Source organism: Rhinolophus sinicus, chromosome 2, assembly GCF_057876585.1.
Source record: "Rhinolophus sinicus isolate RSI-liver-muscle chromosome 2, RSI-T2T, whole genome shotgun sequence".
In the NCBI taxonomy this organism is placed as follows: domain Eukaryota; kingdom Metazoa; phylum Chordata; class Mammalia; order Chiroptera; family Rhinolophidae; genus Rhinolophus; species Rhinolophus sinicus.
The window spans coordinates 100,434,296-100,460,260 of NC_142502.1; the positions used below are offsets into that span (position 1 = coordinate 100,434,296).

The 25,965-nt window shown below is 45.3% G+C and overlaps 1 protein-coding gene and 1 long non-coding RNA gene across 2 annotated transcripts in view; one reads left to right on the plus strand and one right to left on the minus strand.

Annotated features, from left to right (window-relative positions):
- BTBD9 (BTB domain containing 9) overlaps nucleotides 1–25,965 on the plus strand; it is a 397,135-nt gene that overhangs the window by 336,942 nt on the left and 34,228 nt on the right. The window lies entirely within an intron of this gene.
- LOC148758839 (uncharacterized) overlaps nucleotides 1–25,965 on the minus strand; it is a 32,594-nt gene that overhangs the window by 2,270 nt on the left and 4,359 nt on the right. The window contains exon 3 of the long non-coding RNA XR_016020329.1: nucleotides 23,040–23,116. This is a non-coding gene — a long non-coding RNA (uncharacterized LOC148758839). The remainder of the gene's footprint in view (nucleotides 1–23,039; nucleotides 23,117–25,965) is intronic.

Genomic DNA, 25,965 nt, shown 5'->3' on the forward strand with positions numbered 1-25,965 from the left:
AGAAAGAAAATTGTGCGACATTAACTGCACGTGAATGAAGTAAAAAGGCTAAATAAAAATCCCCAAACTGAAAATCAGGAGGCCTGGCTTTCAGCCGTGGAGCTGCCTCTGACCGGCCAAGCGTCCTTGGGCAAATCCTTTACTCTCCCAGTACTTCTGTCTCCATATCTGTAAAACACCATACTCCAGGGGCTGTTTTTACTGAAATAGTATTTTTGTTATGTTATCCGTTAAAAATATAAAATATGATGGAATTATCTCTAAAGCTCCTTCTAACATTTGTATACCATGGTTCTACAGTCCTAGGATAGTGTGTTGGCTGGACAGATATACAGACACTGGCCTACATATAAAATATATGTTAGTGAGTTTTTATCTCTTACTATGAGGTAGAACCAACCCCTGTGGCTGCTTCCCTCCATCTCCTTAGTCCCTGGAAACTGTCATTAACCATCATGTACCTGGGCCCAAAAAGCTACAAGGAGCTCCACCTCTAGATAAAAGCTTACAACCCCAGCTATTCTTGTTGGGAAGTTAAAAAAAAAAAATAAAAATCTGAAATATATTCAATAGCTTGAGTTTCTGGAGATGCACGGTGTTATACCATACATAGTTAAATTATATTTGAAAGAATATAGTCATGTAGAAGAACAAATAGATGAGTTTGTGTTGAAAGAAAGGTCAGGAAGTTAGCCTTTTCCTTCAAAAATCACTAAATACATACCTAATGATGGGAAGCCTTTTCCTAATGAAATATTAACATCCATTAGATGTTAGGTGTGCATTAAAAACATCTTAACATTTGTATTTTTAGCATGGACACAGTGGTATCAGTTAAAATAATTAGCCCTTGCCTATAATCTAAAAGCCTTACCTCTTTACTCGTAACTTTTTTAGAAGGCAGATGTTTTAAAACTGATTTGAAAATCAAATTTGCCCTTCAGTGATTTCATTTGGAAGAAACATCGAAGTAAACATTATAAAGCAGGCTTTTCAGTACATTATGCATGCAAATGTGGCAGCTGAATTCATTCACAAGTGGAGGTGGGTGACTGTTCTGGTTGAGAAAGGTTGAGTTGTTTAAATGAATCCAAAGGTCACCAGCCCTCGGATTGCGCAAGTCTGTCCTTTAGTGCAGGGCTATTGCTTCATGTTAAGCTCTACCTGCCAAAAGGTGAGACGTGAAAGCTTCCAGCAGGCAAAGTGAGGCCACGTTAGTGGTGAGTGGCTGTTTGAACACTGGAGCTCGTGCATCCAGCTCATGCTGTCTGCCTAGTCCTGTCCCAGATGCAACGGGATGGGGTAAAGGGGTGGTTGTGCTCTTCCCGGGTACCCCAGTGCTAGTGTTGTGAATGTGGGGGCTGTGGGCATAGAAATCAAATATGTGCTGCAGAGACTCTCTCTGATACATTTACAGGTTGTCTAGTACCCCCTCAAGGGGCAGGGACTGGGTTTTATTCATCTTTGAATCACCAGAACTCAGCACAGAACCTGACATGTAGTAGGAGCTTAGAAATGAATCATGAACAAGTGAATGAATAAACTTATGAATGAATGAGTGGTTGTATTTGGGGGGCAGTTTTTTAAATCTAATTATAACACAAATTTGTTCAACTTATAGTGAATTAAAGGTTATTGCTATAGAAGAGTAGAAAATGAGATTTAAACTAATCCAAAACAAATTTTTGCGCTCTGTCCTGAAAATCAAAACCTTGAGCCCTCCTACTGGTCTGGAGGGAAGAGTTCTCCTGTGAAGGAAGTATGACCTCCCTGCCTAAAATGTGAATTAAAAACCCAGTTGGCCTAGCTCCTCAGTGGGTGGATGCGGGAAGGGGACGGTCACTCAAGGTGAGCAGAGTACCCCTGGGGAAGGGCTTGCTGGAGCGGGTGGGGCTCAGCCTGGCTTTCGGGGGAAGTGGCCCTCTGAGGTGGTACTAAGCCACGATCCACAGAGACTTGTTTGAAAAGGTCACATTAAATGAACGGCAGCTTGAAAGTCCACTCCTGCCCCTTCTCTGACTGGTGATTTCTAGGTCATCCTTTATGCCCCGCTGAATGTCACCTCCTCTATGAATCCCTTCCCGACCCCTCCAGAATAGACTTGGAATAGGTAGGATTCCCCAACTGAGGCAAAATGTGGGAAGAAAGACCTATTGTTCTCCTTGATTAGTCGGGAAATGACTCACAGACCTGGCAAGGGAATAAAGGGTTTCAGACTCGATGAAATGATAAAACCACTTTTAATTCTCACTTCTCTGTTAATGAGAAATTGAGAAAGCATTTTAATTGCATGGCTCCTCTCTGGTGATGAGGGAGGAGCTGAATCTGGTTTGTTCACTGCTACCTTCTGCAGTTTGGTAGAAGCTCGGTGCATGTTAATGGGCATGAATGGGCCAGGAGGTCATCTGTCTCCTAATCTAGAACTTAAAAGTCACACCTGGAACTTGAGGAACTTATGGATAACATAATAATTAAAAAGAAACTAGGGGACCCAGAAACTCTAGTCCCCAAGGTATATCCCCAAGAGAAACGAAAATATGTGTCCACACAAAAACTTGTATATGAGCGTTCATAGTAGCAGTCGTAATAGCCCAAAATAGGGAACAGTTCAAATGTTTATCGACTGATAAATGAATAAACCAAATATGGTATATCCATTGAGTATTATTTGGCAATAAAAATTAATGAAGTACTGATTCCATGGCACATCATGGATGAACTTTGAAAACATGCTAAGTGAAAGAAGCCAATCACACAAGACCACATATGGTCTCGTGCATGTGTATGCAATGTCCAGAATAGGCAGATCCATAGAGACAGAAAGTAGGTTTTTGGTTTCCAGAGACTGAGCATGTTGGGGAGTGAGGAATGATGCTAAAAAGTAAGGGGTTTCTTTGGGGGTGATGAAAATGTTCTAAAATTGATTGTGGTGATGCTTGCACAATTCTGTGAATATACGAAAAACCTTTGAATTGTACACTTTAAAGGGGTGAATTTTATAGTGTGTGAATTATATCACAGTAAACCTGATATATATATATACACACACATATATATGTATATATACATACATATATATATATAGAGAGAGAGAGACAGAGAGAGAGAGAGAGAGAGAGAGAGAGAGAGAGAGAGAGAGAGAGAGAGAAGTCTGTGGGACATTTCCAGACCAGGGCTGAAAGTACCCTGATAAGAAGGACTCTCCATGTCAGGGACCAGGGACATCTCTGTGGAGTAGGAAAGCCCTTATTTTGCCCTGTTTTGTTAACAGGAATCCTCCAGGGTACAGAGCCCCCACCCCAGTTTTCATCTCACAGAAGGACCACATGGCTATTGTTGGGGTTCTTAGCTGTTGAAGGAAGCTAGGCTAAAAGTGCAGAAGAGAAACATGACTCTTCTTTCCACTACGTTTTCTCTGCCTTTCCTTGTAATTCTTTGAGAAGGAAGAAGAGAGGGGTAGGTAACAGATTCATTTTTCCCATCTCTCCTGTTCCCTGCCCCTGCCCCACCTCCTCCTATTTCTTCTGGCCCTCTCTGCACAGATTGTGGATGGACCAGGGATTACTGCTTTAATGCAATTTTAATTTACATATTCAATTCCAGAGATTTCATTCTGGGGCTCTGCAGTAGAAGAGGGCAAAACACAGAGCAGAGGACTAGATATCACAGTGAAAAGAATGGTCCTACCTCCCTCCCAGGTGGCTGGACCGCAGCAGCCACGAGGAGCCAGTACGGCTTTGAGGAGGCTCAGCTCAGTGGTGCTGGGTTGATGAGCTGCCAGGCTCCTGATTGGCCTTCCAGCCCCTGTGAGCCCACTGTACGTGTTGGCCACTAAGTCAGCAGTATGAATTCCTTCTGTAAACCGAGTCTTACACTGGCACTGTCATGGGATTTTAAGTCAATAAAATTCAGATTCTGAAATCAGAATGATCCTTGCCCCTGATGTTGCACTGAAATAAGTACATATAAATGCAGGAGTTGCAGACATTTGCATGAACTTGACCTGATTGAGCAGGAGTCCTCATAAGTGGCTCTTTTGATATGAAAACAATCTAATCCTATAACCACAGAGCTACATATGAGATATTAATTCTGCACTGACGTCGTAGAGGTCTCAGAGTCATGGATTGCAAAGAGCATGTCTGTGTTAGCCCACATAATGCATTTTTACTACCACTTATTGTCTGAGCCAACTCAATACTGGTAATGCAATTTGATCCTTTGATGGCATCATAAGATATTGATAAAAAGTTGATAATTGTAATACTGGAGGAATGGAACCAAGAACCATTTTTATTAATACAAGTGAAGACATAACAAATCTATTTGATTACTCCTGATTCCATAATTCTCACTATTATTAATTCATTCAAGAATAAATCAATTGAGCACCTACTCAGTGCTGGGCACTGAACAGGCGGACAAGATCCCTATTTTCATCAAGTTTACGTGCCAGTAGGGGAAAGCAGGCAGTAACAGATAAATAAGAAAGTTTCGACTACTGAGAAATGCTATGAAGAACATGAAACAGGGTAGTAGGTAGATGGTTACAGGCAAGAAGCAGCTATGAGGTTAGAAAAGCCTCTTGGAGAAAGTGACATTTGAGCTGAGATAAGTGATATGAAGCCAGCCTTACAAAGGCTTGGGACGAGAGAATTTCAGGAGGAATGAAGGCCATGACGAAGGAATGAAGTTGGTGTGTGTGCAGAACCGAAAGACGGCTAATGCGGCTGAAGCTTGGTGACGGAGTCAGAGCGGCACAAGGTGCGATGGAAAGGCCGCCGATCTCAGACGTATAGGACCTTTAGGTCTTGGGAAGGAGTGTGGATTTTATTCTGAGAGCAATGAGGAGTTACTGGCGGGTTTTAAGCAAGGGGGAATAGAATGAACTGATTTCTGCCTTTTAAAGATCGCTCTAGTTGCTGTGTGGTGAATGAATTGGAGGGAAGTAAATATGGAACTGGGAAACCAGCAAGGAGTCCATTGCTATAATCCAGACAAGTGATGACAGGGTCTTGAACTAGGACAGTGACACTGGAGATGGTGAGAAGTGGGTGGCTGTGGAAAACCTACTGTTGATTGACTGGATCGGGGGCCGGGAAGGGATGGGAGAGAGGAGAGAAAGAGGTCTTGATATGTACCTTCTGGCTCTGTCCTTGGTCCTGGTCATTTCAACACTTTTATCAATGTCCTGAAAGAAGACAGAAAGCATGCTTCTTGGGTTTCTTAGATGGGAGGGGTGACTACCGTGATAGATGACACACGTGAGATTCAAAGTCTCTCCAGCCTCTAGTGTGGGACCAAACAAACAGGATGGGATTTAATGGGGATAAATGTGATGCCCTCCATTTAGGTTCAGAAAATCAATTCTATAAATACAGTGTGGGGCCAGTGATGCTTGGGAAACATTTATGTGAAAAAAGAGCTGTGATTTTAGCTGACCACAAACTCAGCGTGAGGTAATAGTTAGGATGCAGCTGCTACAGACCTGGGGCAGTCTTAGCCCACACTGGCTGCCTCCACTAGTGTCCATATGCCTACGCGACCTTCCTGTAGTGCTCTGTGTTGGTCAGGACACATGTGGCCATGCTTAAAGAGGTGCCAGTATGGGCTGCAGGAGATTACTGCTTTAATGCAATGACCAGATGCTGAGAGTTCAGGAAGTTGTTTCATTGGGGGCGGGCAGTTAAACTGAAAGAACTAGATGTAAAACAAGACCCAGGTAAGACAAAACCAAGGGAGTTGTGAGGTCCTGATAATTATCTTTAAGTATATGCAGGTTGGCACTAAATAAAATTTTTGTTCATACCATCAGCACACATTTAATGAGCATCTACTCTGTGCCAGTTTCTTTTTTTAAGTCCCTGAATTTATGTCTCTCACGTGTGATGCAGAGAGACAGATATATAAATAAATAAGCACAATAAAAGTATTCCAGGTGCCACAAGTATGCATTAAGTACAGTGGGGACACAGTGAAAAGAGTGGCCATTCTGTTAGGTTGTTGCAAAAGTAATTGCGGTTTAAACGGTTAAAAATAATTGCAAAAAAACACAATTACTTTTGCACCAATCTAATTCCTGAGGAGGGTTGAGAGAGGCCTCTTGGTAGAAGTAACCATATGAATGCGTGCTTGAAGGAGAGGCATAGGCATAAGGTGTGAAAAAGCTGAGTGCATGTTCAACTAACTAAGTACACTTTGGCATGAGTGGAGAGCAGAGTGGGAGGCCCAGGGACCTGGGTTTGCGGGTGAGGAGGATCTGTCCGGCAATGTTCCCTGGGCAGCCCCTGAAGCACAGTGTGCCAAGAGGGAACGAGCTGGAGACAAGGCTGGAAGGACAAACTGGGACCCGGCTGTGGAAATCCCAGGGCAGTATGTCAGGGGTCACCTGGACAAGGGGGTATCCTTGTTCAAAACAGAGGAGTGCTATAGCTGTGCTTTTTATTTAGGCACATGTTCTTACCGCAGTACGATGAGTTGGAAGTAAGACTGGAGACAGGAAAACAAACCAGGGAGCAGGAGTTAGAGATGAGAGGCGATCTAGAGCAATAGCAGTTGGGACAGAAAGTATTGTAGGTAAGAAACTGGTGGGGTGAGCAGGAAATAACTCTTTATAACTCTGTGTCCTAGTGCCAGGGGGGATGGGGTGTGCAGAATTGGGGCAGCCAGTCAGCAGGCTGGACAGCCAAAGGCAAACCAGTCAGAGCCAAAGGGTTTCATCTGAACAAAGGACCACACATGATTCCCGAGGTGCCGCTGCCACAGAACCCACTGTTCCCAAGCCCGTCCGCCAATCAGACACAGGTGCCTGAGTTCTCAGCATGGCAGGACTGCCGGCCCCAGCCAGCCTTCTCCATCACACTCTTACTCAGAGCTCTGTGTGCAGAAGGAGCTGCCAGCACAAAGGAAAGTGATCCCTGTGTTTTCATAAACATGGAGCTGTGACCTCCTGCAGAGGTCTTTGTGGCCTCTTCGGAAGCACTCGTGAACCTCTCCCGTAACCAGCTAACTCAGCCCACCACTGTAGCCAGCCAGCCAGCCCTGCTGTCTCAGCTGCATTCTGCTGCTGGATGTCCTGCCTTCCCTCCTGCCCCATCAGAGCAGAGGGCCTGAGGACTGTAACTGGATGTGTGTCCGGGGCTCTGCAGCACAGCCAAGCCTCACTGGATGGCTCTTTATTCTCCAGCTGTTTTTGAGAGGCTCATTGTTTAGGCCTTCGGGAATCTCTGGATCAATAATCTGAGGAATTTGAAGCCAGGAGGTGGAGGAATATAAGCTGCGAACCGTATGATAAATATGTGCCCTTAAGACAACATTAAGTGGCAGCCGTGATGGCTACAGCTGGGGCTTCCAAGTACACCCCCCCAAAGTGATCTCATTGGGAAAGAAATCAGGATCCCAGAATTCTCTGAAAACGTGAAGAAAGGAAATATCTGACCGCCTGTCTAGACGATGTTCTGTGCATACTTGGAGGAGAGTGTTTGGTTTCCCTGTGAAGTGACTTTGCACTGGGGGGGGGGGGGGGGGGGGGAGGGCGGGAGGACTTGAGACGCAGGTTGGATGAGAAAGCCACTCCAGGACACGCTTGTTAAGTGGTAACCCTCACACTGCCCGAACCTCTGCTTGTCTCAGCTGTGAAATCCTGGGTCAAATTGTGGTTATGAAGTCGACTGCTTCCAAAGCAACCCTGTGTCTCTAGGTCTTTGTTTTACTCACGGCTGCTCTGTCAGCTATAGGCTTGTCTTTGATGGGCCACAGCAGTGGTTTTCATGTCTAACTAGTGTTTTAATGCTTGTGAGAGACGGTAGTTAATTGGATCCCTATGGTACCACGAATGGCTTCCAAAGCCTCTCATGTTGAGAAGGTAGCTCTGACTGTGTGTGTATGTGTCTGTACACAGGTGCCCTCACACCTGAGCAAGCACCACGAGATTTAAGTGTTCTCACCCAGATCTCAGGTTTGAGTTTTTAATACTTCTTTTTCCACATCAAAAATCTTGGCATCGCCCCTAGAGTCTTAGCCGTTTTCCTCTCACACTCTTTCACTTATGCGTGATGTGCTGGGGCCAGTTGGAGCTGCCCAGCCAGACTTGTCTTGATCAGTGTCTAATCCGCACTCACAGATCTGCCATGAACCTCTCCCATCTGGCTGGCTGCTGTGCGCCAGCCTAGCCCCCTTTACTGGCTTCCCTCTCATAGGATTGCAGCGGCAGCAAGGCCCCACTCTCATCTCTGCAGTGCTCTACTCAGCTACTGTGAAAACTTGCAAGTGCCAGCCCGTTGCCCCGCCTCGGGAAGGGTGGCCACAGGCAGTTCCTTATGCACAGGCCGCCATGCTGTGAGTTGTGCAGTTCGACCAGCTGCGCCGCACTCGGTATCTTATCAATTCTCCACGAGAGAGGGTTTTGCACTCCCGTTCCTCTAAGGTGACTTATTCCTAGTAACCTGAACAAGCTTAACTAACATACACCTATGGATGGAGCAGAGAGACCCAGAGAGGGCAGGTAGGGCAGGAATAGCTAAGTACCTGCGGGCAAGACAGTCTCAGGCGTTTTAGGACTTGGGATGCCTGCGAAGTAAAGAAGCTCGTCCACCTCTGGCCTTTAGCCTCATATTCTGTCCTAGCCGATGGACTGTGCTCGCTCAGGGAGCACTAGTATTGTTAGGCTTCTCTTTTCATGTACGTGTCTGCCTCGCATGCATTGGTGCACCTGGGGCTCGTCTCTAGGTGCTAAAACTGTATACAAATATATCGTTAGATCACTTCAACTAGATCGTAAGCTCATTGAAGTCCAAGGTTGCCCCTCATACCTCTTTGTACTCTCGTAGGTAGTCACTAATCTCTGCTCTTTGCCTGGCTGCTTAAATGACCATTTCCAGCCAAGCTAGAATTGGCCTTCTCTGTTATTCTGTCTCATAGCACTGTGTTTTTTTCCTTCATAACACTTGTCACAATTTACTGTGCTTCCCCGAAAATAAGACCTAGATGGACAATCAGCTCTAATGCATCTTTTGGAGCAAAAATTAATATGATATCTGGTATTATATTATATTAGACCCGGTCTTATAGTAAAATAAGACTTGGTATTATACTATATATTACATTATATTACATCACATTGTATTATATTACGTTACGTTACGTTACATTACATTATATTATATATTATACCTAGTCTTATAGTAAAATAAGACTAGGTCTTATAGTAAAATAAGACCAGGTCTTATATTAATTTTTGCTCCAAAAGATGCATTAGAGCTGATTGTCCAGATAGGTCTTACTTTCGGGGAAGAACGGTATAATTCTGTGTTGTCTGTAATTTACTTATTAATGTATGTCTTTCCCATTAGGCTTTAAGTTCCATGAAGGCAGGGACGCTGTCTGCTTTGTTCATATCTGTATTCCCAGCACCCATATAATGCCTGGCACATATCAGTATGTTTTTGAGTTATAAAGGTGTGGTTCCCCAGGTGGACAGTAGTAAGTTTAGGGCCAGAGATTGTCTCTGTTCTCCTAGATCTTACCAACTGGGAAAGTCCTTGGCCTTTACCTTCAGGTTCTGCGGAGCTATATAGACCCTAAGCATTGCTACCTCTTCCCTCTGACTGCCAGTAACTTGATTCAAATGAATCTCAGAGCCTGTAGAACACATCTCTGGGTAAGCGGTGGCAGCTACCTTAGCTGATCTGTCCCTGTCCCATTTGTCCATGGAGGACCTTAGGAGATGAAAGGCTGGATGGCTTTGGGGCTACAGATACAGAGAGGTGGGTAAGTGTACTTCTTAACCAGGCATGTAGAGGCGAATACAAAGGCTACCCTGGGTGCACCCACAGGGGAAGTGTGCTGTTTCATATCTACCTGATATGACCATATGTACCCTCATAGGGAAGCTCCTTAAGACATCCAGTCACCATATACCAGCAAGAATTCCATCAGAAGCTAGTTATCTTCAACTAAATGTGTCTTTCTGATGCACATTTATGGATTTACCCAAATTAGATTGTGAAATTGCAGCATCACACTTCATTATTACCTTGAAATCACAATTTCATTCTGAATGACCAAGCCTTGTAAATAATTTAAGCACCACCTGTCATGCATACTCTGAAACAAGCTGCAAGTTGGTAATGGGTGATATTTGGATAACTGATTAAATAGATAAATCATGGAAATCAGAAATGGAAAAAAAAAGTCAGTTCTATACTTGAACCAGCTATGCAGTGGTCTTTGGCTCAGTAATGGACCGTCCTCTCTTATGCAGATCTTGCTCTCACTCAAGCTTTTTCTCTTCCTTTTTCCCTTTCTGGCATGGAGCTCCCTTATCCCTCTTCAGACCTTGCAGTAGACAGCTTCTCCCTTTCTACTGTTTACACATTGTGTGTTCTTTGGCTGGTAATCTCTAAAAGCCTTTGTGTGAGGTTTTATGTATTTTTCATCCAACATTGGTATTGCCCCAAGGATCCTCTTCCCCTAAGCAGTGACACTAGATTTTGACAGTCCTTTTCTTTCTCATCATTACGGGATGGCCCTCGTCCAGAATCATGCTCGTGGTCATATCTAAGATTAGGACTATTGCTCGGAAGGCCAGGGACTTGCCAGCTGAGCCAGGCAGACAGACGAGAGGAGTGACAACATAGAAAAGTAGGTTGTTCAGGCCATGAGACCCAAATAAATCTTGTTCCTGAATTAGCCGTACCTCAGAATTGTAAAGAATCCCCAGCCACTCCAAAAGACTGTAGGAAAAAGTAAGACCAAGTCAGGGATTTCCAAAGCAAGATTCTCAATTGGGGAAATTGGGGGAATGTGTTCGGATGGGGTGTAACCAATTTAAATTTTTTAAAAAGAAAGGAAAATAACAAAAACAAAGAGAATAAAAGAAAATGTTTGGCTGAAATGATAAAATTGGGCAGCAGTGTGACAGAGTAAGGGCAGACCTACATGGATAGCTGAGGAAGTAGGTGGAAAGAAAGGTAAGGGAATATCTAAATTCAGAATTCCTGTGCAAGAATACCTTCCCATGTTTTAAAGGGTGATTATTTTGTGATTATTTGGCACTATAATTTACCATGTTTTTAATAAGACCTAGGCAGACAATCAGCTCTAATGCGTCTTTTGGAGCACAAATTAATATAAGACCCGGTCTTATTTTACTATAAGACCGGGTCTTATCTAAAATAATATAATACAGGGTCTTATATCAATTTTTGCTCCAAAAAACTCATTAGAGTTGATTGTCCAGCTAGGTCTTATTTTTGGGGAAATATGGTAGTAGGATCAACTGTTAGGATATTTTCAAATTATTTGTTTTGATAATCTACAAATCTTCCCCAAAACTTGGGATTAGAACTTCATTTCTGCTGACTTGCCCACATGAAATCTATTCTTTTAAAAAGATAAAGAATAAGTAAAGAAAGCAGCAGGAGGAAAACTAGAGTGGGAGGCCGGCAAGGACACGTGTGGCCATACACCTGCTGTGTGTGTGTGACACACCTAACTATAAATGCGTATTTTACATGACTGTCTGTCTACTTTACACTTGACATATGTGGGTCTTCCTATTTTTGAGAGACAGAGATGAATGTTACATGTTCTTCCACTAAAACCTTTACACAATATGCTACATCTCATTTTGTCCATTATTAAAATCAGGGTTCTTTTGTTAAGTAAATAAACGGAATGAATTATCAATGCTAATTTAGACCTTTCTCCCTTCATCACTGTGATTTTTCTTAACACTTTTAAGCATTGTATTTGAGTGGCTAAGAGCCCTGTTTTTTTAAGACAAATCTTATATTTCAGTGTCAAATGTATCCAATTTATGACAAGTGCTTAGACCAGTTTGTTACCTTCTCTGGGCTTCATTTTTTCCTTGAAACAATGACTAATTATTCCCGCTCCTCCCGGCACTGTCGGGATCTTTGGAAGGTAAATGAGATCCTATCTCTGACAGCATTGCCTGATCTTCAGAGGAAATCTGCAGTATTATTATAAGTTGTTACTGTTCTCACCCAAATTGCACCCCATGTAATGCTCGTGACACCCACTCTAGCTAGGCTTTCACTGGCAAAATGATTTAAACACGGTGGCTCATCTTGGGCTGTGCTCAGGGTTCAATGTGACATTCTGTGGGCAGCAATTTAGTGGTGCTCTTGGCCTGTGTGTCTGCACTGGGCTGTCTGAGACCTAAGTGAAGATGGAGGCAGTGGCTTTCTGAGGGGGAGGCTTTGGGTTGGGAGGTGGCTAAGTGGTTACAGGAAGGCAGGTGCTGGTTTACCTGTTTGCCAGTTTATTTTCTTTGGGGAGGCAGTGTTTCAATTTACTGCATTCCTTGGAGGTTTGACATATCAATTAGATGTTATCGACAGTAATAGAGGGGCAGTTGCTGTAAATGTGAAGTTTTTACTGGTAAGCCATGAAATGACACCCCAAGGGACTATAACAGTGGCGTGATGAATATCGTGTTACCTGCACACGGCAGAGGGACTGATTAATAGGGGAGGATGATTCTGTCTCCTGCACTAAAATGTTATTTATTCATTTGCTGTCAATCAAACCTTCTGTTCTAATTGGCTGAAAGGTTAAATCATGAAGATCTGCTCATAAACCAAGTTAAGGTAGGAAGAAAAGCAGCATTAAATCATCCTCAGTAGTTTGTTTATTTACTGCATTATTGCCTCAGTGTGACCTTGGAGAGCCTTTCTCTACCTTCTGGTTACAGTAGCAGCCTTGAGCTGAGGACTCACACGCATGGGTGGAGGTTGCTGGACAGAAGGAGGTGTTGCTGTGCCTGGCGGTGTAGCTGAAATCTGAAAAAGGCTGTGCTTGGTACCACGGCTCCTCTTTCTGCTACAGTGTTAACGTATGGCTCTTGTATTGTACGGCACTTGGAAAAAAGGAAGAATTATTTCCAACAAGATAAATATATTTCCACACTAACAGTTTTATAAAGATGTCAGCGAATAAGTATCGGCATCATTAAATCACATTTTAAAGGCAGGCTTCTCGTTGTGATAAATCTGCATTATCAAGTCTCATTTCTGAAATGAATCATACATGGTAAAACTTTATGAGAGTTGAATAAAAGATCCCTTGTTGGCCAGTACAAGTGTATATTGTCAAACCATGCAGAAAGGATAGCTTCAAATCCCAGTGAGAACGTCAGTGGGTTACACCCCTTCCTTATCAGCAGTGTTTTAAGGACGAGTTACTTTGGGGTGGTAAGGAACTTGCCTCACTGCCCAAGTAGCTTATTCAAAGAAAGTCAAGAGTAAACTACCATTCAAAGGATCTTCCTACTCAGCTCTGCCTGTGAGAACACAGCTCGTTCTTCAGTGGTCAGTATCCCAGGACCACAGTGCAGAGGCAGGTGGGGCCTGACAGGCGTGCTCACCCTCTAGGGGTCTGTCCTCACCACGCACCTCTCCGGACTTCCTGCTCATGCGCTCCCACCTCCGCTGCCTCAGCCATAGAGGCAGACACTGCAGCCTAAGAAGTAGACTGCTTTTCCGTTAAATTTTCTTTCTTTCTTTCTTTCTTTCTTTCTTTCTTTCTTTCTTTCTTTCTTTCTTTCTTTCTTTCTTTCTTTCTTTCTCTCTCTCTCTCTCTCTCTCTCTCTCTCTCTCTCTCTCTTTCTCTCTCTCTCTCTCTCTCTCTCTCTCTCCCTCCCTCCCTCCCTCCCTCCCTCCCTCCCTTCCTTCCTTCCTTCCTTTCTTTTTTAGGTGCTCAACAATTTGATATGTAAAATGAAGCAGTCAAATCAAGGCTTTTGGGGCACTAGAGTTTTTGTGTTTTGTTTTTTGTGTTTGTTTTTTTTAATTAAATTTTATTGGGGTGACAACATTAATAAAGTTACACAGGTTTCAGGTGTACAATTCTGTAATACTTCATCTATAAATCACATTATATGTTCACCACCCAGAGTCAGTTCTCCTTCCATCACCATATATTTGATCCCCTTTACCCTCACCTACCACCCCTCACCCCCTTATCCTCTGGTAACCACTAAACTATTGTCCGTGTCTATGAGTTTTTGTTTATTTGTTTGTCTTGTTCCTTGTAAATCATATGTTTTGGTGTGCTTTTAATAATGCCTTATGTCCATCACCTTGATGCTTAACAAATTCACTTCCACGGTTGTTTATTTCAGTATTTTAAGCACAGACTGCCATGTCAGCCCTTGAATCTGACATACCATATTACCATGTTAAATAACGTATTAAATAACGTTGATATACCACATTTAATATAAATTAGCCAAAGATAGTCTATTTGTCAGCTCTTTGGAGAGTGTCTCTGAGATGGCAGGCGTAGCTGACTGAATGCCTTCCTCTGTGTTTGAAATTATTTATATTTGTGTATCTGTTTTAGGCTATCACGTTTATGAAAAGGTGTAACAAATGCCATTGGTGAGTCATATGGTAAAAACGGCCAGCATTATTTGCTTTTGCATCTTTTGGTGGCTGCTGGGTTCATTTGACCATAGGCACACTCACCCATCTCAAGACCACCTGGCCTTGTTCATTCGTGCTGAATAACAAAACTTTACAAGTGTGGTGTTCCAAGGTCAGATCACACGGGAGATGCATGACAAAACTCCTAGGTGGTGTGACAAAACTGGAACAGTTTCAAATCCGAGGATTCATCAGAACGATGAAAGCGAAGAAGCTGGAGTTAGGTGGCTAATTTGTAAGGGGAGAGTATTTAGTCCAAAGAAGAGAAAGTGACAAAGCAATGTCCTCATTCTCCTTCTGCAGGAACAGACAGCAGCACGCGGATATGTGCTGCCTCTTACTAGACCCGCATAAAGGGCTCATCAGTCAGCAGTAGCTGTCGCGTTACCACACCTGGTACCGTCTGGGTGGCATGAGCAGAATCTGTACGAAACAGTGGTCTATCTAGAAAGTCACACTCAACAATGGATTACTTCTGCACTGATCAGATAGATAAAATGTCATATGTAACTAGAAATTAAACTTTATACAGAGAGAAAGTAAATGTCATATATAACTAGTCATTAAATTTTCGTGCCTGAGAAATATACAATCTGTTGATTGTGGGGACTTAAGAATAAAGCAAATTAAGTCAAGATAACCAGTGTTTCCTTTATGCAGTTGCCCAATCGTAGCTTCATTATGTCTGTCCTTCCTGTGAACTTCTGTCCGTGCCTCACACACTCAGCCTAACGGGCAGAACCCAGGCAGTCGGCAATAGACGTTCCAGACCAGGAAAGTTGGGACCTGGACAGGAGGCCAACCTACTGCTACAGAAGAGAATATTCCAGAAGGCCTCTTCAGTAGGGTGGGGTAAAGAGCAGGACAATCAATCTTCAGGGAAGTCTGTCACTTAGGGAGTATTCCAGGCAAGTTCCTGCCTTGGAAACTGGGGTTCAGGAACAGCCCTAGGAGGACTGGAAAGGTTATGGCAGGACCACAGGGTGTCCAGGGGATGGGACAGAGCAGAGGTCAGGGCCCAATTCATCCCGTAGGCTGCTTTTGTCTGATCTGTAAGCGTAGAATGGTTTTTACATTTTAAAGAATAAAGAAGTTGTTAAAAAATAAAGAAGTATCTGACAGGGAACTGTGTGGCCTAAAATACTTACCATCTGGCCCTTCACAGTAAAAGTTTGCTGACCCTGGGGATGGCACAGACTTGAGTACAGAATAATTGCTGGGACCAGAGGTATGACATGCTTGTTGAATTACCAGGAGTGAGGTGAGAGCCAGTTCTTAGGACTCAAGCTCACGAGAGCAGGACCCAGAGTAGGGCTCAGCTTGCTGCTGAGTGACTTCCCATACCCCCACTCTGAGGGGTAAGATGGAACCAGGGCTCCGGTAGAGTCCGCAGGTAAAAGAGAGTCAGGCGGGTCCTGCAGCAGGAACTCTCTCAAGGTGTGGCAACAGAGGGACACCTGACATGATAGTGGCAGTTTATAGAATGCTCTCCCAGCCTCTGCCTCGTTGGACCTTCTTAACTACCTGCAGGATAGGTGTTTTCCAGGTGTGACAGCCAAAACTCCAGAGATGGAGTGATTCACCCAAAGCCCTGCAGCTAGTGAGTGGCCAAACCTGGGCCAGGCCTCAGGCACGGGACTCCTGCCTCGTGGACTTCCTGCTCCCCCATAATTCCTCCCCCAGTAGTAATCCTTGGCCAGCAGACCCTGCCTCCTGACCAGGATACCTATGGAGTACTTTTGAAAGCTGGATTTGGAACCTTTCCACAGTGTCACCTCCGTGTCAGTCTCTCGTCCTCACTGCCACTAAAATTACCTTCCTGAGTTCTTCTGATTCCCTTATTCTGAAACCTCTCATGATCTTCCCAACTCATTGCCTTCCATCTACTGGAGTATAAGCTTGTCCTGTTTGTTATCTTCTAGAACCAGTGGGTCTCAAAGTGTGGTCCTTAGGCCACCACCATCACCTGGGACCATGTTAGAAGTACCAACCCTCAGGCCCCATCCAGACCTACTGAGGCAGAAACCCTGTGGGTCCCGTCCCAGTGTCCCCCCACATCTGTTTAGCACATGCTCCAAGGCGATGCTGATGAGTTCAAGTTTGAGACGCCCTGAAACAGCATATCAGATTATGGGCACACCCCCCTTCCCGCCTGTAGGAAGCCCTGAACGAGCGCATCGCCGGCGTTCTCTGTAGAAGGTCATTGCTGCACTCTTTGCTGACGGTGAAGGTATTAGTGACAGCTACAGCACGGTTGTTGCGTATTGGTTCTCTCATGAGGACCAGTGAGCATTCCGCTTCTGCGGCAAATTCTTCAGATGCTCCCCAGCTGCTAAGCACTCCCATCCTGAGGACATAACAGAATTGAGTACGGGACATAAATCCATTACCATACGTGCGGTAAAACCATCTATCCAGGGCCCCAGACTCGGGGGTTCCAGCATCTCAGATCCTCAGAGGGAACCCGTGTTTGCCAAATGCTGCATTTCTGTAGGACGCACACTAGTTCATCCGGCTAGACTCACTGCTACAGAAAGGGGTCCCAGCCGAGTGCTCCCCAAAGGTTCCTTACAACCCAGACCCACCTGCTAACAGGGCCCTTTGACCCAAAGTTGGGAGTTATGATCCTTCCCACAACGGTTATAAAATTGAAGACAAGAAAGTGAAAATCGTAAAAACCAAGATGGATATTCCAACCCAGTCATGTGCTCTGAGAAAACAAACTGTACAGTACGCGTTGCATTCTCAATTTAGTGTGGCTCCCTCTCACGGTATTTTGTCACATCCAGAAGAAATGGCTCCAAGAGGACTTTTGTCATCTTTAGGTATAGAATAGAGCAGTGGTCCTTCACAAGGAGTGAAGGGCAGAACTGTATTCTCCCCAAAGCCTTAAAATGGATACGGAGGGGCCCTTTCCCTGGGGTAGTGTTTAGGCAAGGGTTGGAGCTGTCATTAGCAGCAGTGGGGCTAGGGGAGTTTTTAGTGGTTGTTCATCTCTCGTTTAAAGGCTCCTCAGTACAGAGTTTCAGATCTAGAAGTCTGCTGACTTGATAGGGGGGAAAAAAAAACAGCTGAATGACAACACGGCTGAAATATCATCCATTTCTCCCTCTCAGACCCCACAGTCCTTCAGGCCTGCCCCGCAGGACACCAGTGTGATCCTGGTGGGGGCCGACCCATAGCAAAACAGGGAGGTGAGTAAAGTGTCTAGCAACTTTCGCAACATCTACTTTGTGCTTTCACACACTTGGTTGAACTTTTCAAAACTATCGACGAAACAACTTGCCAGCTGTGATTACCAACAGCTCTATTTGACGGTCTTTGACAGAAAGCCAATGGCAAGTGCAACGTCCTCTAGCGGTAACAAGGGCCTTCATTAGCAGCTGCTGAGGGGCTGCATGCCCTCCTGGACCCGGGAGAGCGATTCCTGTCCCCTAGCAGTGTTCACTCGAGCATCAATAAACTGTTTGCTCAGTGTGCCCAGGGGCAGACATGAAGCCTGCCTGTACCTCTCCATCACTCAGAGGGTTTTTTATGTTCTGGTCTCCAGGAACACAAATAATATTCTTTCTAAGCCGCTCCAAAATACAAGTGATAGAAAATATCATGGAAAAGGTGAATTGCCAGACAGTAAGCCCTCATGACTGAGAGCTTATTCATAAAATGATGACAAATTTATTGCACACATTCACTGCTGGCTTTCTGAGATTAATAGCTGATCTATCTGATTTTAAAGCCTGACAATGGAATCAGAAAGAGTTACTGGTCAGTTTTCACATCCATCCCCTTCACCCAGCAACCTTCCTCCCCAAGAAAAAATACCAAAAAATAAGCTGATTGAGCCTTAGCGACAGCCTTACAGTATTTCACTGCGGGAGAGTTCCATGTGCCAAGGATAACTTTTAACCTTGTTGAATGTGGTTTGACTTCGTGACATCTACCTTCAACTCTGCCAAACCGTGAGGGCAGGGGACTAGAGCTGTGAATAACTAGGGGTAGATTGAAACACACCCTGAAAGGAAGCCATATTTCTGTGTGTCTGGAGGCTGCTTGTTTACTATGAAGTAGTAAAGAAGTCATTGTTTGATGTCTTAGCCTTGGGGGCATGAACAAAATTCAAAGCAGGTGTTAAGAAAGCCACCGCATCAAATCTTGTGCACACACACGCTCGCGTGCACGCGCGCAAACACAGGGCCCAGGTTCAGAAACTGGGGGGACAGAATCGCTAAGGTTACTGGCCTGAGGAGAATCAGGATTCATCCCAAAGAGTGAGGTGCCTTTTGTGCAGCTTCTTTCTCCCTGATTTTGTTCCTCTGGCTAAGAAAAATGATCCCATGATCACCCCCAGCCGCCATACCGCCAGCCTTTCTCCTGGCCCAGCTAAATCCTGCTACCTGTGTGGGCATCTGACTTTTGTGTCAGAAAGTATCTAAAATATTGAACTTAATTTATGTACTTAACACATGCCCTGGCTGTCACCTGTCCGGTCTCATTGTCCACCGTGCTTTGTGAGTTCATAGGGAGACCGCAAGCTGCCTTTTTCCTTCCTGCACTGTGACACCAGCACAATGCCACACAGCAGCCTGGCTGACGACCCTGAGATGGGCAGAGCAGGGTCTCAGGGGAGTTCCTTCTTGCCTGCGTCTAGGCCAGTGTACAGCGAGAATCTGGGGAAGGGGTCAGAGGGTGACTTGGAACCAGCCCACAGAGATGGGGTGAGGGGCTGCAAGAGAACGCACACCTCTTATAAGTCATAAGGGAGGGCTAAGCCAACAAAGGCTGGACCCAGAAAGTCACCAACACCAAGATGAGGGTAGTGGGTTATGCTTTTTATCACGAAAAGTGTTGGTAAGAGGAAGAAATGATTTTTTTAAATTCAACTTTCTTACTGTCAGAAAATGTCCCAAAGAAAGATTGTTACATGCCCTGCATTGCCTTCCATAAGCTGGCAGGCCATTCATTCACTGTCCTGCTTTAATTTTGTCGAATGTGGCAGTTTATGCAAATTCTGGAAAAGGCCTTGATAGGGCTTGCCACAAACACTTGCTACCTGTTCATTACCGAGCTCACACTTCAAGATTCTGTGTGTGAAATGGCTCTAGGCTAGTCTCGGGCAGCTTAGTGCTAAGAGCCACAGTTTTCATCATAGAGAAACAATTCTCTGTACTCTGGGGATTTTTAAAGTTCTCCCCATTGCCCCCAATTTCTTACCTGTTCAGCTGCAAGTATTAGGCCCTTAATGGCTGGAAAGGGAGAGTCTATTTTTAAGTTTGTACTGACTATACCCCTGCTGAGTGAATTTGGCATGTCATCAGATCTGGAATATCCGCAGGGGCTTAGTGTAATTTTTGGGTAGAAATTGGCCGGGTTTGATTCAGAAAATGTCTGGCGGTCCTTCTGGAGAGCCGTTGGCTTGCTTAGCTCTGTGTGCTGGAGTGGGTTTCTGAGGTCAGGGCCAGGCTTTGTTCTCCACTGGCTTTGGGCATGAATTTCATAAAAGCAGCCCTTTTTTTAAATCTGAGATTCAGGGGGGCATTTAGTCCTCATTGTGTTCTAAATGCATTTGGTATTTAAAACACTAGGAAATGAAGTCACCAGATTCTTAACATTTAAAAACTGGCTCCTGCCCATGCCTGGTCCTCACATTTTGGAGATAGTGTGCTTCTGGGGAGAACTGGAAGTGGAGCTGGTCGGCCACACAGAGCCAAGGAGCCAGTGCTTTCCTAGGAGGCAGCCGTTTCTGCAGAGTGAGCTGCTCTCCTCACAGGCTGAAAGGAGCCACTCACGTCATTCAGTCAGTAATTCTGTTGTGCTTGCCGGGGACAGGGAGACCTCTGGGGAGCAGCACACGGAAACTGCCCTCTCCCGCCAGCCTCCAGAGCTGCTGCTGGCAGGAAGTGTGACCACGCTGCCAGCGTTTCCATCCATTCGTGGTTCTTAGGCAAATGTCAGCACAATTCCCAAGCGCCTGAGCTGGGCACTGAGAACAAAAGTAAGAGCATCCCTAAAAACGACATGTAGCAAATCAAGGTGTTTGGAGTGTGTGGAGCTGGGACGGAGGAGACCTAAGTCCCCTCGCCCCACCACCGGCCTGGTCTAACGTAGCTTATTTCCCCGCACTCAAAACCACAGCCCCAGGTAGGCCGTTCCCCATGACATCCCCAGGGCTGGGTCCAGGTCATTCTACCCAGCTGCTGTCAGAGAGAAGGGAATGACTAGCCCAGAACCTGTGCCGTGGATGGAGAGCCTTCCGCTCCCTTCACCTCTAAGAGAGGGCGGCTCCCCTCTAAGGACAGGACACCACAACCATTCCTGGTCACCATGTTGAGTGGCTTTGAATGTGTCTGGTGGGCCAAGAGTTACTACTCAGTCGGCTAGAATTGGCAGGTTGCTGATTTCCTTCTGCACACCAGCCAGCTGTGGGCTCCAGCACAACAGGAGGGTCAGTTAGTGGACTCAACACAAGGCTGGCCAGTGTGGTCCAGCATTCTCTGTCTGGCCCGTGAAGTCTGTCCGAGTGTTTATTTCCAGAGACAGCTAGGCATTTTGGCTTCCCACACAAGTGGCAGCAAGGATCCCCTTGTTTGTGAACTACACACACACACACACACCCTGTCCAGCCTCTGCCTGTTACCCCTCACCAGGGCAGGGACTCCTTAGTATTTATTTGGCAGTGGGGAAAAAAATTGCGTTTTGTCTCTGATGTGGACCTAGCACCGTATGAGCAGTGAATTTTGTCTGAAGAAGACGAGTAACTGATCGTCAGCTAAGGGATAACCTGTCAATATCAGACAAGGTTAAGCCAAAGTGGATATTGATACAAAATCCATATCTGTCGGAGCCTTCAAGAGCTCCAAGAACATGGACGGAATCTGGAGAACTGGAGGGGAGGCCCTCCCACCTCTGCACTGAGCCTTGTGAAATGGTTTGTTCACACTCTTTCAGGCCCCAGATCTCTCAACTTTGGGCAAGACTGTCTTTGGTAGTAGCTATTTCTGCACCCACTTCTTACTCCCTTTTGTTCAGAAATCTTCTTAGAGGTTCGAGCTTGCCACAGAAAATCTTTGTACCTTAAAAGCTCACTCCGTTGGCCAGCTCCACCAAAGAAACCAATGAACAAAGGCTCCTGAGGAATGAATAGCCTTTTCCCTGAGTGGGGAAGGAGCTGTAGCTATTAGGCTGAGGAAGTCAGATGGCCTGTGACCTAACTGGGGTTGGGAGGGTCTGTAGGGACTACGGCAGAGCTACTGCTCAAGACACACTCTCCCTTGGAAGAGGCCCCAGTTTCTCTCTCATGCCTGAGTCTCTTGGAGGAGGTAGATAATAGGCAAGGGCAAAGGTCATTAATTATAAGATCCAGCTGTGACAGAAACCCCATTAGAAAGAACTCTTCAAAAGACCAGACATTTAGAACTGTTTCAACAGAGTTTAAATTTGCAAGGGAACCCATTAAACCTTGTAAGAAAGAAATGCCAGACCAAGAAGGTGCTTTACAGACACTAATGTGATTGACAAGGCCTCCCATGTTTGTACACCACACAAAAGCTCTTGCCAGATGCAGCTGTGTGTGGGCATGGGCACGCACACACACCCAAACACACCAGCTCCCAACACCACTTGTGTACAAACATGAATACAGAGGCAGGAAGAAACATGAATTTTCTTTTTTTCTGCATGATACTCAAAACCATTGCGTTTCTTAGCACAGCTGCTGCAAGAGAGAGAGAGAAAAGCACTTGGCCCCAGAGTCTGTTTATGTGTTTGAGCCGAGAAAGCGATTTTTATTGCAAGGAGCTCTAAGTGAGACAGACAGAGTCAGAGAATGAGAGAGAGAGAGATAATTATCTAAATTATGTTCGTGCTATTATCGAAGACGAATATAGTTAAAATGTAATTAAATATGACGGGCTAGCAGGATGTAAGCCAAGCTTTGGAATGCTAATCATCAATTACTGCACCCCCTTAGGGGAATCAAGGAGCTAGATGGCAGAGGGCAGGAGCAGGGGCTTGGGGATGGGGGACTGAGTGAGATGTGGACTGTTAACACAGCCCCCTCTGCTCACATCTCCCCACGTCCTCAAACACTCCACGAATGTCCCCGGGACACACACCTGCCACAGGGTTAGAAGCCCTCAGCTCAGCTCATCTGAGGAGCTGGCAGGAGGGTCCTGACCCTATCTTAGAGAGGAGACTCCTCCAAAAGGGAAAATTATGCTGTGAGCAGGGAAAGCAAAACCCAAGGCCGACTCACGTTGGAGCAGTAAAGGCAAATGCATTTACCAGAGAGAGACCTGAAGTTCCCCTCAGCCCGGAAGCGTCAAATGCCCACCCAGGTCCAGAAATCCCAGGGGCAGGAGGAGCCTACAGGAGGGTTGATCTGGACTGTAGTTAGGACGGAAGATGACGTGTGTCATCTTCTGCTCCATCCACAGCTGGAGAGAGGGTGCCATGCTGGCCATACCTTAAAATCACCTGAGGAGCTTAAACAAGACTGTCACAGGGCCCACCCCCAGAGATTCTGAGTTTTAATTGGACTGAGGCGCAGCCTGGAGTTAGAATCTTTAGAATTCCACAGGATAACCTACTCACCATACATGGGAGCAAGGAGGCAGCTGCAGCTGAAGACTGTATCAGCCGGTACGTCCTTCCCAGAAGCTCACCTGTACCTGTCTCAAGGCCAAGAAGAGAACAGTGTAAGAAGATCGATTGTTTTGAACTGAAACATAATTTTTATATCAGTTCTGGGGCTAGATCCCCAAAGAATTTTGAAGTGGCAGGATTCCTGTGCAGGAGTTAGAAATTTAATTCATTCCGTTTTGCCGCTGCCTGAGCTCTTTCTAAGGCTGTGATAGAAACCTGGCCCCCTGCTTGGGCCAGGTGGGTGAAGTGAGTGAGTGAGTACAGCAGACCAGGACAGGCCCCGGGAAGTGATAGAGAGGGGCCTGGGTCCGTCAACGTTCGCCTTGGCTCCAGCAGTACTGTCTTTGCTGCAAAGAGGACCCAAGGATGCCAGACCTTCTGGTTTTCAAGAGAAAGCAGAGACTTGTATTTCATTTGAAGTCTCCCAATTTTAAGTGGCAGCTAATTCAAATCTTATACAATACTCAGTAAACCAGCAAAATGTGTCTGAGCCTCCCATGTGTGACCTTTGCTCTCAGTAAGCATTTGTCTGATGAGCATGTGAGTAAATAATCACTAATCCTGGTGATTCCTAACCACCTCAGGTCTGCAGTCAGGTGAGACACACTTAGCACTGTTTTTTCTAAGCCTGGCACATAGAGGCCTCTTCATAAATAGCTGCTGCATGGATGGACAGACAAGGTGAATGGCGTGAGCCCAGAATTCTCTGTAAGTCAGAGCAGTGAGACAGCTGTACCGTCCAGTTAAACATCGTGCGAGAGAAAAGAACTTCCTCCCCTGGGGGACACATTCGACAGTGAGACCTGTACCGAGGCTTCCTTTAGACGGTGTCAGACATCTGAGGACCAGGGAGCTCCTTGGAAGAGGTTAAGTGATCTGGGCTGCCTGCCACTGTCCTGCACAGGACACCTATTCTCCGTCTGTTTCTGGAGCAAGTGAAGGGGTCCCAGGCTGGGAGTCAGCTGAGAAAGGGCCCAGGCTGAGCGCTGTGACAACACAAGAATCCCCAACTCCCCCAGTGTTGTGGCAGAGACTCTCCCTCACATGCCCAGTCCTTGGCACAGCTTTAGATATGATTTAAGAGATGCCTGTGCTCCACCCACCTCAAGATTGAAGAAGACAATAAGAACAAGTTGCTCAGACAGAACAAGCAGGCAGCTGTGGGGCCAGCACGCAAGGCGCTCGGAAAGAATGGTCACTTCAGGCCAGTCTGGTGGCTCACTCAGGGCCTCTCATTTCCTCACGCCCCCGTGCCACACGGCTCGGAAAGGGCACCACCATCGCTGCATAAGCTCAGCTTATAGAGGACAGCGTTTGGTATTTCCTCCCTTTTTCAGAATCTTTTTTGAAGGTTCATGTTTGCCTTGCAGCCCTGTTCCCAAAGGCTGTAAATAAATCTGTTCCCCACATACTGTGTTTCCCCCAATATAAGACCTAGCTGGACCATCGGCTCTAAGGTGTCTTTTGGAGCAAAAATTAATATAAGACCCAGTCTTATTTTATTATAAGACTGGGTATAATATAATATAATTAATATAATACCGGGTCATATTAAATTTTGCTCCAAAAGACGCATTAGAGCTGATGGTCCGGCTAGGTCTTATATTGGGGGAAACAAGGTATCCTTTCTATTCCGCATCACCACAGGCTTTGCTCCCTTTCTTGTCTCTGTGTTTTAACTTTTGAATATTTTTTATTTTTATCGAAGTTAAATATGTGTATAGTTTTAAAAATCATGCAGAACCACAAGGCTTAGAACAGAAAGCAGCAGTCCGCTGCCTCACCCTTCCCTACCCCAAGTCCCACTCCCCACAGGCAACTTCTTTCCACTTTTTGTCTTTAAAAATGTTAATATTTTGAAAACATAATACGTTCAAAGAAAATACATTTAATATAGTTAAAAAATTAAAAACTACAGACAGTGAAATGTCTTCTTTCCACTCACCTCTTCCTCCAGAGATAGTTTATACATAAACAGATGTATGTGTTGTCTCTGTGTTTCTATACCTTGGAGATCTCTAGAGAGCCCCTCCCTGTCCTGTGTGAGTGTGTGTGTCCTCCCCACCCCACTGCATAAGTGCATAGTCTTTCCTAGTAGGGACAGAGACAGTCCCTAGTGACAAGCATTTAGGTTGTTTCTATTCTCTTGTTAACACAGTGCTGCCATGCTGCCCTTCCTCCTGCTCTGTTCTCATGCAGGGAGCATATCATAAGCTAACGTGATGCAGGAGAAATTGCTAGCTCTCGGGGGTATGCACATTGAAAATGTTGCTGGTTGAGTGTATGTCAGTTTACACTTCCTCCGGCAGTGTGTGTGTGAAAGGCCTGTGTCCCGCCACTTGTCCATTATAGCATGCGATCACACTTTGAGATTTTGAGGCAAGCATGTTCATTTCTTTCAGACCTTTCTTTTGGTCTGTACTTTCATTTTTCTAAACTATGTGCTTATTCTGTTTCTTAATTCTGTGACCAAAATCATCTGTTGTTTTCCTATTTTGGAAAATAGGAATTTAGCTTTGTTGCCCTCCCCCTTTGCAAGTATGAGGTCTGACAATTAAGCTTGCAAGCTCATCCTAGAAAAAGTGCTACATACCTCATTGCTGAATATCACTATGGTCACCTTCAAAGTACTCCCCTTGGGAAGCTGTGCACCGACACCAGCACCTAGTCCACCCTTCAAAGCAATTTTGGAACTCTTTTTCTGGAATGGCCATCAGAGCTGTTATCGTATTACCCTGGTCGTCCTGAATGTCATCAAAATGTCTTCCTTTCAATATTTCCTTCATCTTCAGGGAAAGAAAGAAGTCACTTGGGGCCAGATCAGGTGAGCAGGGAGGGTGTTCCAATACAGTTATTTGTTTACTGGCTAAAAACT